This window comes from Diplotaxodon limnothrissa, linkage group LG5 (assembly GCF_057381915.1).
Source record: "Diplotaxodon limnothrissa isolate DT_005_m linkage group LG5, D_limnothrissa_male_GT1.1, whole genome shotgun sequence".
In the NCBI taxonomy this organism is placed as follows: Eukaryota; Metazoa; Chordata; class Actinopteri; order Cichliformes; family Cichlidae; genus Diplotaxodon; species Diplotaxodon limnothrissa.
Genome location: NC_140600.1, coordinates 25718923 through 25736938, shown reverse-complemented (window position 1 = coordinate 25736938; position 18016 = coordinate 25718923). Strand labels below are relative to the sequence as shown.

The 18016-nt window shown below is 38.1% G+C and overlaps 1 protein-coding gene across 1 annotated transcript in view; it reads left to right on the top strand.

Moving 5' to 3' along the window:
• The window catches only part of LOC146632435 (guanine nucleotide-binding protein G(i) subunit alpha-2), a 52530-nt gene that overhangs the window by 981 nt on the left and 33533 nt on the right, over positions 1-18016 (top strand). The window lies entirely within an intron of this gene.

Sequence of the window (18016 nt, the reverse complement as noted above, 5' to 3'; positions counted from 1 at the left end):
TTTTCAGAAGATGTGGAAAGATTTGCAAATCATATGGGCGATGTAAAAACATGATAACCAAAAAGACTCCATGATAAGCAAAAATATACTTGCAGGCCACTCTCTCAGTTAATTCGGTTAATTGGCAATTAGTAATTTAACTTGGTTGTTAATATTGTTATTGCTAATATTTATTACCTCTATGGATAGTTTGGATGTTTAAATGGCCTGTATTTGTATAGCGCTTTACTTAGTCCCTAAGGACCCCAAAGTGCTTTACACTACATTCAGTCATCCACCCATTCACACACTGGTGATGGCAAACTACATTGTACATAGCTGCCCTGGGGCGCACTGACAGAAGTGAGGCTGCCAGACACTGGCACCACCGGGCCCTCTAACCACCATCAGTAGGCCCAAGGACACAACGACCGAGGCTGTCCGAGCCCGGCAACCTTCCGATTACAAGACGAACTGCCAACTCTAGAGCCACGATCGCCTTCAACTCTGGTCATGCACACATATTTCAACTAAAATAAAACTGGTTTTTCCTTCTCACATAAATTCACCCCATCTCTTAGAGGAAAAAATAAAATATAAATAAAAAATTGTATCAAAGCTTAATGCAAATTATTGCCTTCTCTTTTTAACTTTTTTAGTTAAAACATCTTTGCCATCAAATAAGGTGTTTAACTACCTGACCTAAGTGAACCTCCTAAAGGCAAACTATAACATTTTTTACTTCTTTCGTTGCATCTACGTGACAGATGCTCATAGGAAAAATACTGAAAGGCTGTGAGATCTCTTTCTGTTTCTGCTGCACAGATTTTGGTAAAGACTTGTGTTTTGTCCATTAAGTGACCATTTTTCAGAAAGATTTTTTACTCCCCATGTTTGGTGGACACTTATCTTTGACCTAATGGAATGGGAATGTGTTGTAATCTCAGTGCATCTTTGTGAGCTGGATGGATATGCTTACGTGCTGTACAGCTTTGCCTTTATGGATATTTAAGCTGATGTTGGGCAATTTACTTTAGCAATCACCATGAAATATTGTATTGTTTTTCTTGGCCTTCATGCATTATACTGCAGGTTGTGGTGTGTTTCCAGGCAAACACAACTCTACAGCACTCTTTGTATGTGATTTTTTTCTTGGTTAGCATCTCTTGCGCTAAATCCAAAGTATTTTCAAACAGCGGATGATGATGTCCTTCAAGGGATGAGCTTCTCACATTCTACCGTGTCAGACGTTTGATTTTTGTTTGATATTTGTCTGTTATCTGTTGAATATCTGACTTTTAATGTAGTGTTACTCCTCCAGACTATACTCAGGAAACTTCAAATGCGCAGTGCAGGGAATAGCTGTGATCGGCACATGAAGGCTCGTCTTCAGGCTGACTTTTAGGAGTACATAGTACTCAGTACTTATTTTGATTTGTGTTGTGCTGGTGGATCATGTATTTTTGTTACTGGTTTAATCACATTCATTTAGTAGTGGGAAGCCAAAATTGTGATCAAGATTAATATTTGATCAAATGTGCAGGCCTGCTTTGTTTGCAGGGATGATTAAAAAACAACAACAACAACAACCCAATAGTTCGGAAGTTGGGGGAGCGGTCACTTGGATAGACAGATGTCTGGATGCAGGCAGGTGGTGTCTTCAAGGCCTTACTCGGGTAATAGGACTCACTGAACTGGACCTCTCTGCCACTTGCGTAGATGTTTGTGCTTCAGTTTTGGTGATTGAAATACTAGTGTTATATTAGTCTGTTGCTAAGCACTAATTAGCAGGTATAGGTAGCTGGTGCCCCCCTATGGTTTATGGATGCAGCTTGCTAACCAAGGTTCCTGACATTAGCTGATAAATTAGTAATGCAACCTGTCCTCCAAATATGGTAACTTCTGTCAAAAGACAGCAGTGTTTTCTGTGTCAAGAGCAGCTCAGCTCTCATTAAATACAAACATCTGCTCTTAATCTAGACACGTTCTACTTTTTAAACACTTCTTTTGCTTAAACTTATCATATCTTGATGATTTTTTATTTAGTCTGTTGTAATTTGATGACTGGCTTCACCTTGTCTGACATCTCAAGCAAGCCATTTGCAGACTTCTGTTTGCTCACAGCACCGGTCAGTGGTATTTATATATATCTTTGAATCTTTGTGTCTAATACCAACGTGAGGTTGTAAGAGGACAGTTGACTGGCAGAGTAAAATTGACAGCAACTAGTTCAGAGTCATTTAAAAGTACAAGTACAGTGCTTGGAGCTTACAGCATTTTGAATTTCATTTGCCTTCTTTGGTTTCAGTCCCGTGCTGTGGTTTTCCTAATAAGAAAAGTCAAACTGTCTGCTGTAAAAAGGGCATATATTTATTATACACAGTTTATCAAACATTATGTAACATAGTTTGTTTTTCATGATTCAAAATAATTTGTGGAAACAGATGCAAACAAGCAGCCTGAAGTTCTAAATAGTTAAGTTTACTTACAAACTGCTTAGCAACCAATTAATTTGTCACAGCATCTGAATAAGTATAATAATAATATCAATTAACCAACAATAGTAAAATAGCAGTAATAATAGTAAATGTAGTGATAATAGTAGTCATGCTAGTAATCTTAGCATCATTGTAATGCAGTATATAAAAATATTATGATTAAAATGTATATGTACCAGTCCCATCTAACTACTGGCTAATCACCTGTGCACCGCCTGGATTGATTATAAGAAAGCCTTTGACTCAATGCCCCACACGTGGATCCTGGAATGCCTGGAACTGTACAAGATCAGCAGGACGCTAACAACACTAGAGGCCAACTTCAAGTCAATAGCATAAGTCACCATCAAGTGCATGTTTTACTAAGGAGATCCTCTGTCCCCACTGCTCTTCCGCATAGGCCAAACTCCCTCAGTAAAATCAAAAGACTGTGGTATGGAGCAATAGACACACAGAGTATTGTATTATAGAAAGTGATTAGAGGAGGTATGAAAGATTTTCTATTCCTGTGCTTGTGGCAGTCTATTAGAGACGGAAGGACTGCTTCTGCCTGCCTATTAAGTGGTGCAGAGGGTGTTCAGGATTATCCATGATGGATAACAGTTTGTTCAGCAACCTCCTCTCTACCATAGCTTCATAAAGAAAATGAAAAAAGAAACATCACAAAGCAGGCCGTCCTAGTCAGTTTATTCAGTCTTATGGTGTCACCAGCTCCATCGCTGCTTACCAGCAAGCCATAGCAATACACTCCATTCGCCACAACTGTAGTGCTAGAAAGTCTCCATCATTTTGCTGCAGACATTGAAGGGTATCAAATTCCTTAGGAAATAGAGCCTGCCCATCCTACACAGCAAATTCAAAAGTGTTAAATTTTTTGGTGTTAATAGTCTCCTTGCAAAAGTAGAGTTAATTTTACTCTAAGCAGAGTCACATTCTTTTAATGTAACTCTGAGGTGTAAAATGATAGTAGTTAAAATCGAGTGTTAAAAATGAGTGTTTCTCTGTCAAATCTGGAGGTGTTACAATGGAAACATTAACTCTTGACCTCTTAACTCTGAACTCCTAGAGGGGCTATGACACCAACAGAGTAAATTCACAGACTCCGCCCCCAGCACGGCTCCAATCGAAGCTGAAGTGAAGCCGTTTCAGAACATTTTGCTCTACATATTTGAGTTGTTTGCCATGCTTGGTAAGTCATTTTTTCAAAGATTGTTTCAATTGTTATTAGCCTTTACTTCTGTGGCTCTTTGGAGTTGAGACAAAGCTGTGTGAAAGGCATTAGCCATGTTGCTCGCTGATAGCATAATATTCTGTTTTAGCTAGCTGAAAGGTATTGTTTGTGGGCAAATACCACAGCCTTGAAAAAAAGCTTGCATGTGAATTTTCAGTCAAACGTTTGGTCAAATACACCTAAAACAATGTCTAGAATGTGAAATGTTGGTATAATGGTGCTACTTGAAGCCTGAAAACGATCGCCCATAAAAATAAAAATAAAAAAACGGGCAAACAGCAGTAGCAGACGTCCTGACTGGATTCTACGTTAGAATTTAGATCCCTCCAGAGTTTTGTGCACACGGTTTAGGTAAAAATGAAAAAGGTTGAGGTTTTACATTTAGTTCAGTATTACCTGTTGCCTGTGTCCTTGTCTTTTGGGAAAATACTTTACACAAGTAATGGCTCAAAGAGGATTCCTTTTTTTTTACTGTGCTGCAATTGTTTACTGGATTATTTGTGCCGTTAATTAGTGTCAACTAATTTTTATTCAATCTCCACACAGGATATGCTTGTGAAGATGGAATATGGGGGAGAGCAGAAGTGCGTTGAAGTTCCACAAAGGGATGAATGAAGGACATGCATATTGTATTGAAGAAATAAGTGATGAGAATGCTGTTATTTGCATTTACCAGCTCACCTATGTCAGACCTTTTGATAAACAAAATTCTAATGAAAGTGAGAACATGTATACTGTTACATCTTTCAGAAAATGTTTTGAAATTGTGGTGCACAGTTCAGAATAAATGTTTTTTCAAAAACCATTGCATCTTTTTAGTAAATGTTTATTTCCAAAAGAAATTTCTAGAAGTTCAGAACAGTAAAATTCCCGCTTTTTAGAATGAATTAGAAGATAACTCTTACGTAGTTAAACTAAAATACTCTTTGAGAGTTAATATATAAACTCTTAACACCAAGTGTTAAATTATCAACTCCAGACAGATTTGGTGTTTAACACTAAATCAGAGTTAACGTACCAACTCTCCAAAAAGAGTTAAATTAACACTCTCTGGTGTGGACCCATATAGACACTTTAATAGTGTTGAAATCAAATCCGACAGTGTTAATTTGGACATGCTGGATTTGCTGTGTATTCTCATATACGGCCTGTGTGTTTTTCTTCCACTCCAGTTTGTTGCCAGTGTGGATGCTCAGGTATTTTTACTCTTCCAACACATTAAAAGTATTTCTGTAAGTGCTGTGACACTGACTTGTACTGAAGGCCTGAGGTGTACAAGCGAACAGGAATAGAGACAGAAAAGTCCCCTGTGGAGCTCCTGTACTGCACATCACCAAATCAGACAGACCAGTACCCAGCCTCATATACTGAGGCATATCTGTCAGCCAGGCAGTAATCCATGAGATGGTGGACGTGTTTTTGGACATTTGCCCGTTCTCTTAATACCAGTGGCTGGATTGTGCTTTCTCACAATATGAAGTATCTTCTTCTTCAAGTATCTTCTTGGTCCAATTTGTCCATAGACTTGTTTTCCTGTCTCAAGCATAACAGATAGAAGAATCAGATTGATGTGTAAGTAAACAACACATTTGGCCTTTCAACAGCATAAATATTTTACAAGGTGTCCAGAGGAATTATGTCACAAAGATTTTGATAAAAGCACAGGGGGCTGTGTTTGGGACTATTTCTTTGTTAGCCGAGTGGCTTCCCGCTGTCAAGGGGCTTGAGGGAATTTCTTCAAATGGCACAAATGTGGCTGCAACTATATTTTGTGAGATACCTTAACTCAAAATTTCACATGCTACTTATTACACAGTTGTATGCAAATGTCTGATTAGATATATTTTTTTACACCTAAAATTTCATAGAAAAAATTTGGATTGAACTTGAGAAGATCGTTCTAGTTTTCAAGATTAAGGCAACGAAATGAAACACACACTTTGTTGGCTTCAGAGATCTTAGCATGTGAATTTTGTAACGTTAGGCAAGACAGCATCAACATCCGTGATATTTAGAAGGGTGAGGCAGACAATTAGAAAAGAAGAAGAACTGACCAACGAAGGAAGTGAAACTGAGTGGAGTGCAGAGATTAGTAATTAGTAAAAATTTAAAAATTACCGTATTTCCCGGACTACAAAGCGCACCTGAATAATAGCCGCACAAGCTAAAATCAGGGGAAAATCCTGTTTTGTACATACATTAGCCGCACCTGACTAAAAGCCGCAGGTGTTTCAATGTTGACTTATCATATGTAAGAGAATATGCACAAAGGGAATTGTCAGGAAAGAGATGGCTGTTTGGAGACACACCCCTTTTATTAATATTTTGAAAAACAAGTTATGGGTACATATTTACATAACTTTTTAGGTATATGTACAAGTAGCGGTAATTACAAGTACGAAACATGTACTGTGCTTCATAAATGAGTAACAAATGTAGTACATAACAATAACCTACAGCACAGCAGAAAAATAGATTCGGACTACCTTTTAGGCTCAGGTGCAGTGACACGGCTTTAACAAGAAAAGTCAGTCATTCACCACCATATTCCTGCGCACTAAAACCACCAAAGTCCTCTTCTCCAGTGTCGGATACGAACAGGCTCAGGATGGCTACTTCATCCACTCTTCGTTGTCACTTTCAAAACCAAAGAAATCCTCGCTGTCAGTGTCAGAGTCGAACACCCTCTGAAGGGCCGTGGCGGTGTCCTCCTCTCCATCATGCAGCAGTCCAGCCCTTCAAAATCCGTTGGTGATCGTGGATGTTTTCACACTTTTCCACGCTGTCAGATTCCACCGGTGGAGTTGAGCATAACTTGCTTTTCGCAAGTTTATCGCCACTCGTCATCCACGCCTCCCGCTGAACGCATAGCGCTACTTTGAAGTTTGTTTTTCGCGCTACTTGTACGGCACTATGTTGCCTGGCGGATGGACATGTGACCAACATACCACTCTTGAACCCCGATACTGTGTGTCTGATCACATGCCCTTCCGCCAGGCAACGTAGTGCCGTACAACAGCGGAACAAACAAAACAAATCGTCTTATGATATGACAAAAATCATGGACAATCCATAGAAAAGTCGCACCTGACTAAAAGCCGCAGGGTCCAAAGCTTGTGCAAAAAGAAGCGGCTTATAGCCCGACAATTACAGTAATTAACTAAATCACAAAATACAAACTATGACACTTTTCAGTTTAAAAAAGGGTATCTTTCCAGTTTAATTTTTTTTTAAAAAACACTGTTAAACCCTTTTAATCGATGTCACTTTTGTGGATGCTGAGTGAATTTTTTTTTTCATGATGAGATCAAGTATTTTGAACAGCATTCCTTCTTTGTTACCTCATGATTTGACAAGGAATCCTCAGTTGACCATATAATCACTGTTTTGTAATTCTACACAGCCGCACTGTATCGTCTTTTATCGTCTGTCTTGATATCAGTTCCTCAGGATGTCAGCAACATCACTAAGTTAAAATAATAAAAATATTCTTGAGTGGCAATTTACTGAAAGCACTGAGAACACGCAGGAGCTTACTGCTTTTTGATTTCTTGACTGAGCGCATATTGCAGTAAACCTAATGGTTGTATTTGTCCAATTTGTGTTTAGAAAAAAAATCATCTTCTTTTGGCAAAGAGAAGATGAGTCACTTGATAGAAATCACTGAAGCATGAAGGAGTGAGTACCAAACTGTCAGGGGAACGGGGCAGCTGTTCTTTGCAAACTGAGTATCTTAATTCCAAAAATACTGTTCATGAAATAAAATTCCCAACCAACTAAACAATTATGTACACTCACCTGACACTTTTCTAGATACACCTTGCTAGTACCAGGTTGGACTCAGTTTAGCTTTAGTGCTTTGTGGCATAAATTTAACAGTGTTGGAAACGTTCCTCAGAGATTTTGATCCATAGTGACATGATAGCATCACTCACTGCTGCAGATTTGTTGGCAGCCCATTTTAGTACAGTACTCACTCTCATGTTCAAGAAACCAGTTTGAGACAATTTAAGCTTTTGTGACATGGTATGTTGTCCTGGTGGAAGTAGTTATCAGAAGATAGGTGCACTGTACTGACATTGTCAGCAAAAATTCTCATGTAGGCTGTCCTGACATTTGACACCACCGCGACTTTTTCTATTTTGCTTTGGTTTTCTATTGTTGGGTTTTAGTGACCTGCGCAAACTGCAACCTCAGTTTCCTGAGAGAGTGGCACCTGGTGCAGTGTGTACTGCTGTTGCTCATCTGCTTCAAGATGTGACATATTGTGCAGTCAGAGATGCTGTTCTGCATGCAATGGTTGTAGCGAGTGTGAAAATCCTAGTAGATCAGCAGTTTCTGTTCTCAGATCAGCTTGTCTGGCACAAACAGCCATGTTGCATTCAAACTCTCATGTTTCAAAACACAACTAACAAATGTCCTTTTACTTGATGGCCTGAGAATGAGCCGTAAAGTAAGAAGCTTAAAAGACTATAAAGTCCATAGAAAACTCTTCTCATATCAGTTTTCATGGGTTTTAAGGGTGAGAAAACACTTATTTCACCATGTTGCACCATGCCCTCTCTGTATTGAGTAAGTAGATGGAATGTCTTTATATGAGCAGGAACTGGGAATAAAAACCAATGTTACATAAATGTATAAGACGGCTTCTCGTGAAGCAAGGTCATCACTTCGTCACATGTATACACTTTCAAATTGTCATTTCAGTACTGATAAACACTGAAACATTTCTCTTATATCTCTTATCAGAAATGTTATGGAGAGTTGGCCTCATGTTTTTTTTAACCATTTAAAGCTATTTAAAAGAATGTGTAATACTTGAGAATAGTAAACAATTTATTTCCATGACTTTTCCATGACAGTTACTCTCAAGTAATTTTGAGAGTAACTGATTGGCTCTGTAGATTGAGAGTGAAAATCCAAGGTTAAATGAAGGCAGACAAGCACCCATTGCTGCTGGTAAAATATAGTAACACATCTGAAATGCTATTAAAAGGATTAGGGAGCAAGTTAAACTGAAACTGTAAACGGACAAGAGAAGATTTTGAAAAATGAGAAGGAAACATCATCACCGTCAGAAACTACACCGTTATAAGTCATTAGTGATTTATGAGTGCTGACTTTAATATGCAAGATACTCCCTACTCTAATAGGCAGATTCTGTTTCCCTATTTTCACCCAAAAATGTGAGACTATTTTTAACCGTCTTTGTTCCCTTGAACCTCGTTGAAATCAGAACCCACTGCAGCTTATCTCTAATTCCCTCCCTCAGGAGACAGTAATAATAGTTCTTCACAGACATTACTCAATTGTCATGATGGAGAGAATAGCTCTGGGTGAGGCTGCCCATCCGGAGATGACAACTTTACAATTACACACATGTTCAAAGAATATACTTAGTACTGTTAGTCATGTCTCTGACGAACACCACTAAGTCCTCATTAAATCCCCGCGAGTTTACTGTATGTGCTGATCTAGCAAGAAATGAATCCTTCCTACAGTCACGCTTAGGATGCAGTTTTTACTTTAATGTAGATTTTGCACCAGGCAGTGACTATTGGTGAGTTTTTCTGCTTAAAGAAAACCAAAAAATCCACATTTTTAAAAATGTAATATACTGCAGTTGGTTTTTAGTTTTATTTTTTAAATGCTATTTATTTTTGTATGTATTTAGTAGTGAGCTGACAGTTTTTTGTGCTCAGAAGTAAAAATGTATTTTGAACAAACAAATAGTTTTTCTTAATGAGGCTTTTTCACTCCGAGTCACGATGAGCAGTCGAACAGCAGATCTTCCAGATTTCATGTATGTGCGTGCTTGATTTTGGGCCTATGAATGAGATAATGTCTGAGACAGTTCATCCATGTGTCTGCTTTGCTTGATAAAGTGAGATGTGTGTTGTGGCTGTTTCCTGAGGCAGGATGGTGGTTTATGACACCCTGTGAGAGTGTTAAATTCGGTATCTGTGGGAGTGAGCATACCACTCATATTCAGACCAGTGTGTTTATGACAGTTGTCGCCTGCCCAAATCTGACATCCGTCTCCTAAAGACTTTCATTCTTATATTTTTTTATTTTGCAAGTCTGAGATTTGTGGGCTTTATAGTATAAGTTAATAAAAAAAAAAGTTAGCTAATTGAGGCATTAGTGTGGAATAAAGCTATTCCCGGTGGCATGTTTGTTTGTTTTTAAGCAGTTATTGCCTCCTTATTTAGGGCCCCTTCTGCCTGCTCCAGCATTTACTAAGTAAAAGGTCAGTGAACCTCCTGCCTATCACACGAATATCTTTCTCTCCTTGTTTACTTAAAAGCTGACTAAGTTTACTTAAATCCATCTTAGTGACTATAAGGTAGCTGAACTTGAATCCAAGCAAATAAATGCACAGCTTTCACATATGATAACCTTATAAATGTATAAAGCTGGGATCAAGGAGTTACAACATAGACTACACATACGAGCAACAACAAAAACCCACAGCAGGGGACAAGCAGAGATACAGCTGGAAGGCCAGAGAATAAAGGTAGGTTTTGTGCCTACACTTAAAAGCAGGGATGAAGAGAGAACTTTTTATTTCAAGTGGTAACTATTTCCACAAATGAGGTGCAGCAACGGCAAAGGCTCTGTCATTTTATTTTCTGTGGACTTGGGATATGTAAGAAAGCTTTGCCAGCAGATCAGACCTAAAGGTGGGAATGTAAGCAAATTAGGTTGATGATCAAATTTGGAGCCTGCCCATTAAAAGCCTTAAAAACAGTTGACAAAATCGTAACTGAATTCTAAAATGGATAAGGAACAAAATGCAGAGAGGCCAAGACTGGAGCAGTGTGTTCATATTATGACAATATCTAAGCCTTACAAGATGTTTGGCTTTATTCAGTAGCTAACTGCTAACTTGCCTACCATGGTGGTGGGAATAGGATTTGGTGCTGGATTCACCAAACAGAACACCCACAGGAAAAAGGATTTTAATAGCCGTGCAGTGTTTAGAGCACAGGGCTGTTTCTCAGCCTGAGAAAATGCTTGAAATGTTAAATAGCTGTTTAAATCTTTATATGGTGGTGCTCATCCACACTGCACGGTACATAAAATTAAAAACCACCACAATTGTTTTGATGATTCTTTGAAATAGCAGACATGCTTATTAAGTGAGAGAGGTGGATAAACGGAAGGGTGATTATTTACTAGACCACTATAGTGCAATTTTGTGGCAGAGTAATAAAGCAAATTTTCCTGTCCAACATTATTTGTCAATTATCCCACAGAACAAGTTCTGTACAACCCTAGAAATGATGTTTTCTCTGAAATGCATTTAGAGTTCCCCAACATTTTAGCGAGCTGAGTTGCAGTCTGCTTGCTATGTGAATTCTACAATAAATTCCTCCATAATACCACAGTTCCTGGTATTGTTGATGTTGTTCCAAAAGTGACAACTCCACTTCATTTTATTATAGAGGTAATTCCCTGCATTATAATGAAAGCTGTTAGTAATCTGTTTTAACCACGGGTGTACGTTTATAGCTTAGTGTGGAAAACGGATATTGTTTGGAAAAGCAGAATTTAGAGCAAAGCTGTCGTTTTCAGTTAAAGAAAATCCCTCTTTTGTGGCTCATTTTAAAACGAGCTCACAATTTGTGTAGTATCTGCAGAGGTCAATACATTTTAAATTCCCCACAGTTTCCGCTAATAAGGCTGGATTTAAGGAGGAGAATGAATTAAGGTAGAACCCTTGACCCTTTGTGTTTTTTACCAAATGTTGTGGTTGATACCCAGCAAACACTGTAAAGTTGTAATGAATGAACGTTTTAGAGAAGAGCTACATTAATTTAACCTACTTTTTTATCACAGCACACAAATACAAAATTTGAAGCTTTATCAGTCTTCATCTTCTATTTGGTGCAGATGACACAGCAGGTCCTTGCCCATAATTCATTTTTCAATCACGTTTTCTATTTTCAGCCCCATCCATAATTTAGGTAACTTCTTTTATCGCTTTCACTCCTCATCTTTTCATATTACACTCATCCCCTCTCATACAGTGGTGTAAGAGTGCAAACATGCCTCAGCAAGCAGCAAAGTCTTGCGGAATGACCAGAAATCATCACCATCTGTCTATATCAGTGTAAGATGATATAGACAGATGATATATTCTGTCTATATCATCTTACACTCGACTCCAGAGACAGTTTATTTAGGTGCTGCATGCAACGTGGAAGGACCTTGACCTTTTGCAAGAACACTTAAAAAGCTTAAGTTAGAGACAGCGAAGGAGATAAAGGATGGGAGATAGAAATAATGTAGACAGTTGAGGTCCAGAATACTTGGAAAAACAAGGGTTTGCAATCACGACATGAAGGAACTGCTGTCACATGGGGAAAAAGGGGAAACCTGAATTCAAATATTAAAAGTTCTCTTTTATAATTCAGACTGAGAAGATCCAAACCTTAAATATAAAAAATCGATTTTACATAGAAAATACTAGACATTGTACAAATTGTGCACCACAACATCTTTATTTTATTTTATTTTGGCCACTGATCTGTAGTCTACACTGAAAGAAAATATTGAATCTTACACAGCTGCTTATCACAGAGACCCAAAATGTAAGACGTCTTCAGATTGTTGTGAGTGGATCCCGTGATTGTTTTGCATCTTTCCTTAATAACCACTGAAAGGTTAAACAGCTGCTTTCAACTAAGTAATGTCATTTCAGTAGGTCTGACGTAACTGAAGGTAATTATATTAAACTTTACTATAAAAATCATATTTTGGGTAATATAGTTGTATACTAACTTTATTGATATGACTCTAAGTATCCCTTATATGGAAGCTGCAGTGCTTGGGAAACAGGGCCTCTGCAGATCTTTTAAATTGGTTTTCCCCCTGGAGATGATTTTCTGCTCCACCTCTAAATAGGCGAGAAAGTAATCACTGTTGGAAAAGGTGTAAGAGCACTTTAAAGCGCACTGGGCCACATGAAATATAACTGTGATCAGATTTAACTTATGAAATGCAGTCATCAGCAAAGGAAAGTAACAGATCAGTCGAACATTCCTGAATGTGCAAGATTCGATCATGAAGTCAGATTCCTTTATTTTGCAGATGTAGTAGACACAGATGAAACACACTGATTATAAACTGTTAGACAGATGCAGTGTACATGAGCCAACTTTGTTACCAAGTCCTCAGTTCCAAGCGTCCCCATTAGAAGATAAGCCAACATTGGCAGTGATGACAGTGACAGTGCAACAATATAAAAGGCATACGAGTGGAGTGTGAGAGACAAGTCTGTGTTTCAGAGCTACAGCTGAGATACGTTAACCATCACTGTGTCCGTAACTCGCAAATGTCCAACCTACATAGACAGTGACAGACACGACAGGCAGCTAGAACATATGTGGAGTAAAACGGTTAATAAATAATACCTGTGCTATTCACATGTGGCAGTGACTCACATTGGGTAGCACTGTAACAATATCTTGCATAAAAAGTAGCAAAAAAAGTGTAAAAATGTAAGATCAATATAGAGATTTTCAACAAAAGGCTGCCATTGCACATATGATTTTATTTATTTTTTATCTTTGTGACATCTCAAAGCAACCATATGTATAAGTGACAATATGAGTTTCAGTATCTTGCCCAAGGTCACCAGGAGAGCTGGGGGTCAGACCACTGACGTTCTGAGCAGTGGATAACACTCTAACTACACAGCCTCAACACTTGAGACAAAAATTATGGCAAGATATGGAACATGAGTAAAAAAAAGGAGGCTTTAAAGAATTTAATTAAAATTCTAATTAAAATTTTGAATATTGAACAACAGCAAAATATGCCTGCATGCATTCATATTAAAGAATATAGTCAGAGCGTGTAAGCTCTTCACAGATAACCATTTTATTAGCTGCTGTAGGGCTTAGGACTCTACCAATTGGAGGGCATCAACTCTGTAGCTTTTGTGTGCAAAATGTCTGCTCAGCAGCGGTCTAAATTGAATACCTTCAGTAATATTTACAATCAGTGGGCCTGATGTAGAGTCCATCAAGTTAAAGCTCTATATCAAAGTTCACCCATCGATCTGTCTGCCAGCTGATTCCTGGAATAGCCATCAGAAACCATCCCCATATTCATTCATATAAATGTTGATGCCAGAGCACTGACACGGAGAGACTTAAAGAATCCGGAATAGAAATCCACAGGAGACTGAATGCCAGAGATTGTTGTTGTTTGACACATGTTCTACTTGTACCCCAGTCAGCTGTCTGGGTAACTGCCAGACAGGGAAGCATATTTAGCCACTCGTATTGCTACCCCCCCTGACACAAGTCATGCAGTTAAATTACCCCAAATTATTGCCTCGGGATGTTACTTAACGACCATCAAGTGGAAGTCTTTTTTGTAATGAGCAGCTTTATAGGTTAAACTTTTCACATACTCTTAAGTTAGAAAGGTAAATTTAAAGGTTAACATTTGGAACAAACCTCCATGGATCACAGAGAACCCACTTGGGGGGCTGATACAATTTATGTGTAGTAATGAAAATGTTCATTAATAATACAGTTAGGGTGTAGATCATACAGAAGCTGAAAAGGGAACGTCTCAGTAGAGTTTATGATGATGCACTGGTCTTCAGGAAGGTAATATACAGCTTGTTCCTACTCCGAGGTAATAATAGCATTTTAGGAGTAGCACTGAGGTATGATCTGTAGAAATACAGGCACAGTAACCACAATGAAGCATTATAGCCTAGTGCTTTTCCAAGGTAAAGACAAATAAACTGTCTACAAACAGCTGAGACCCTGATATCTATATTGTATTATATTATAGGTTTTTTACTCACTACCGACTTTGTGGCTTTAAATATATTATCTCTCCCTGCTGGTAATGCAGTTTCTGCATGCAGTAATTTAATGTGTATGTCACATTTTGGAGAGGCAAAGCATGAATTGGACACGGTGGACCACCGGGTCTATTACACGTTTTGCTGTGATGCTGGGTTAAGACACCAGATACACTCACAAACAATCGAATAAAAAAAAAAACATTACTTTGTACAGTTCATCTGTGATCGCATTACTTCATGCCATTAACATTCCTCAGTCAAGTCTTACAAATTGTTGCATACACTGGGCAAGAATGTATAACAGTGTGAAGTTAACGAGATGATTTGAAATGCTCTATTAATTAAGGTCGCCTCATAGCTGTTTCTGTTTAGCTGATGATGGCGAGTGACATAAATGTTTATGCTTGTTTATAAAGTGAAATTTCTGTCCACAGTATGCTACTACGAATAATAAACAGAAAGTTTACATTATGCTGGACAATAGTAACTCCAGCATTGTCGCTCACTGATTAAGATGTCCACAGCTGGTCTGAAACAAGATACTTTGTCTTACACTGAATAATATTACTGTGTAAGATGTACTCTGACATCAACTAGATGATGTGGGGAGAGAGAAGAAGGCAGAGACCTAATTTTTCTTGGCTCAACTCTAAATTAATGGGCCATTAATTTGGCAGTTATTCATTACTATGCAGTGAAGGAGGCAGACTGCAAAAGATCCGAATGCTATTAACAAGCTATTTAAATGAACTATACTCGAAACTTGAACTACAACCACTCTGTGAAAGACAGAGGTAGCTATAGATGTTATTTTAACAGCAAACAGGTCTGTTAAGATGTGTGATGTTTTGTTGAGTTGTCGTTAATTCTTGATGTTTTGATTGAAGTAAAGTGGGATCAATCATTGGTATACATCCACACATGCATCACACCTCCATTCTCAACAGGCCAGTTCACTGTTCATCAATGATTATCAATACTGAGGTCCTGAAAACATGTGCCATTATACCACACTTTATTTTTCTCTTTTGTTTGTTTTTTACATATGTCGACATAATTGTTGTATGTATGTTGTATGCATAGGCAGTTGAACTGATAGCCATTTTAAAAGTTCACTTAAATGAGAAAAGTCCCTGCTGTTGCCTTGTTTGTGCTATGAATCTGTGACCCAGTCAGCCTTCGCTTAAACAAATATTTTTCTACTGTTGGAAAAAGATCTTTTCTACTTTCAGAACATGAAAACGCGTGAATTTGTTGTTAAGGATTTTGTTTTGGGGAGGAGACTGTAGTGTCGTAACCATGGCAACTAATCGAATGCCAGCACAAGCAAGGCAACCCATCATTCCACGGGCAGCTCTGCCAGGGCCGACATTTAGATGTGTTTTCCAGGCGGAGGCTGTACTCTGTCTCATTTCTCTCAGGCATTGGGTCAACAGTAACGAAACAGCTGCTGCAACATAAGCATCTTACAGGCACATCGCAATGTGAAAAAATATTCTGATTTAAGTCGGAAATGAGCTGTCAGGTGTGTACAGTCTGTTTTTATACATAATGATAATAATATGCAGCATGACTGGACATGAAGTGGTAAAGCTGTGTGGCTCACACATTCTCACCATTTCTATTGCACTCCAGCTACCTTTCATCATCTTTTCATCTAGATATCATAGCATCTTTATATGCAACAGAGGGTTTTTGTGTGTGTGTGGGGGGGTTGCATTGTCAGAGTTTGCTTGCCTTTTAAAAGGTTTCATGAGAGTGTCAGGGCACTAAAACTGTACTGTGTGTCCTTACGTATCCCAGCAATCTGGTGTAACAAGAGAATACTGCATGATTTTATGGTCCCTCAAATAGTAGAACAGTTTACCTCCAGATGCCTCATTTGATTGCTGATGTGTGTGTCTAACTAAAGAGTATAACCTAACATAATGGTCTGCAGAAACATAGGGAGATGGTAGAGTAAGCAGACTGCCTAATACCAGTTGTGGTGGTTTGTTATATGAGCAATCACTTTCCGGGTGCAGCAGATTGATTTGAGAGCAAAAGAAACGGCCTTCTCTTTGCTACAAACTTTGTGTTTTATACGTATTGTTCTTGGTCAGATATATGGTTGAGTGTCAGTTTAAACTACATTAGAGAAAACCTTTTCTCTCTGCCAAGGATTTACATAATGACCAGATCAGTGTCAGGAAGCTACCCAAGTCTAAAGCCCTCCAACTGTTTCCATATCAAACTGTCTTAGTAGCTCATTCTTATTCACTCCAGCCTGCAGAGTTATATATGAGGTATTAAAGGGCTGATGTTTGTGGCTCATCATCAGAAATGACCAAGAATAGAGAAATGTAAATGTAAATGAATTTAGCCTTGAGATATGACTGTTAACAATAAATGACAATGTGTAGATGTTTTTTTTTTGGAGGGGGCGTTTTGTTGTCTCAAAACTTACTGTTAAATTATCACTCATACCACTCTTTGTGCTAAAGCCTAAAGAACAATACTTAATGATACACAGAAGTACTTTGCAAGTACTCTGATGAAATGTCATATTAGAAAGGTTTCCCAAGCGAAGGTAAGAAATAGGACGGGACCCCGGAGTCTAGATTCTGGTACTAGAGCAGAGTTAGCAGATGGCTGATTGAGGCCTTGAAAGAGATTCTCTGGACGGGGGAGGAGATGGGATGAGGAGGAGTAGTGTGGCATGAATGCTGGTCTGAAAGGCAGAACAATGTGTTGAAAAACAGGGATCAAGAATTGAGAAATGCTGACTGGCTCTCATGAAGATGATCGGAGTAGTGATAATAAAATTAAATTAAATGAACTGAAAACCGTTGTAATGTGGAAGTGAAATAAATGAATAGATGCAGAAACAAGGCAATGGATCAGATCGAAATCATTCATTCCATTTTTGGAAAATTTTACACTGTATTTTGTAGAGCCTGCCCAAAAAGATTTTTTAAGACTAATACTTATATTTGGTGACTTAAAATGATCGACAGATATTTCTTTCTTCCACACACACAAAACATAAAGACAGTTACGTATGTGTTGTTATTAATCAGTCCTTACTGAAATAATATTCCAATTTATGTATCCATAGATAAGAAACAAATATCTTTTCCTAGAAATTGGCCTCAAGATGGGATTTAAAGTCTGTCACAGAATCTATTATCTCTATGTAATTCAAAACATAAGCTACGGTAGGATAAGCTGATTTTTCCATTTAAACAGATGACCCAAAACAAGGTCTTAATGGACTGACAAATAGCTGAAACGAGAACTCTACAGGGAGTTATTTAATAGCAAATGTTAGCGTGCTACCCCATAAAAAGTTAAAAGGACTAGGTGCAGTGCTCTGACTTGGTTTCTTTAGTGCATTTTCTTTTCTGCATGCAGAACATGCAGTGATATGTGTATATATATATATATATATATATATATATATATATATATATACTGTATTGCAGGTGTAAAAAA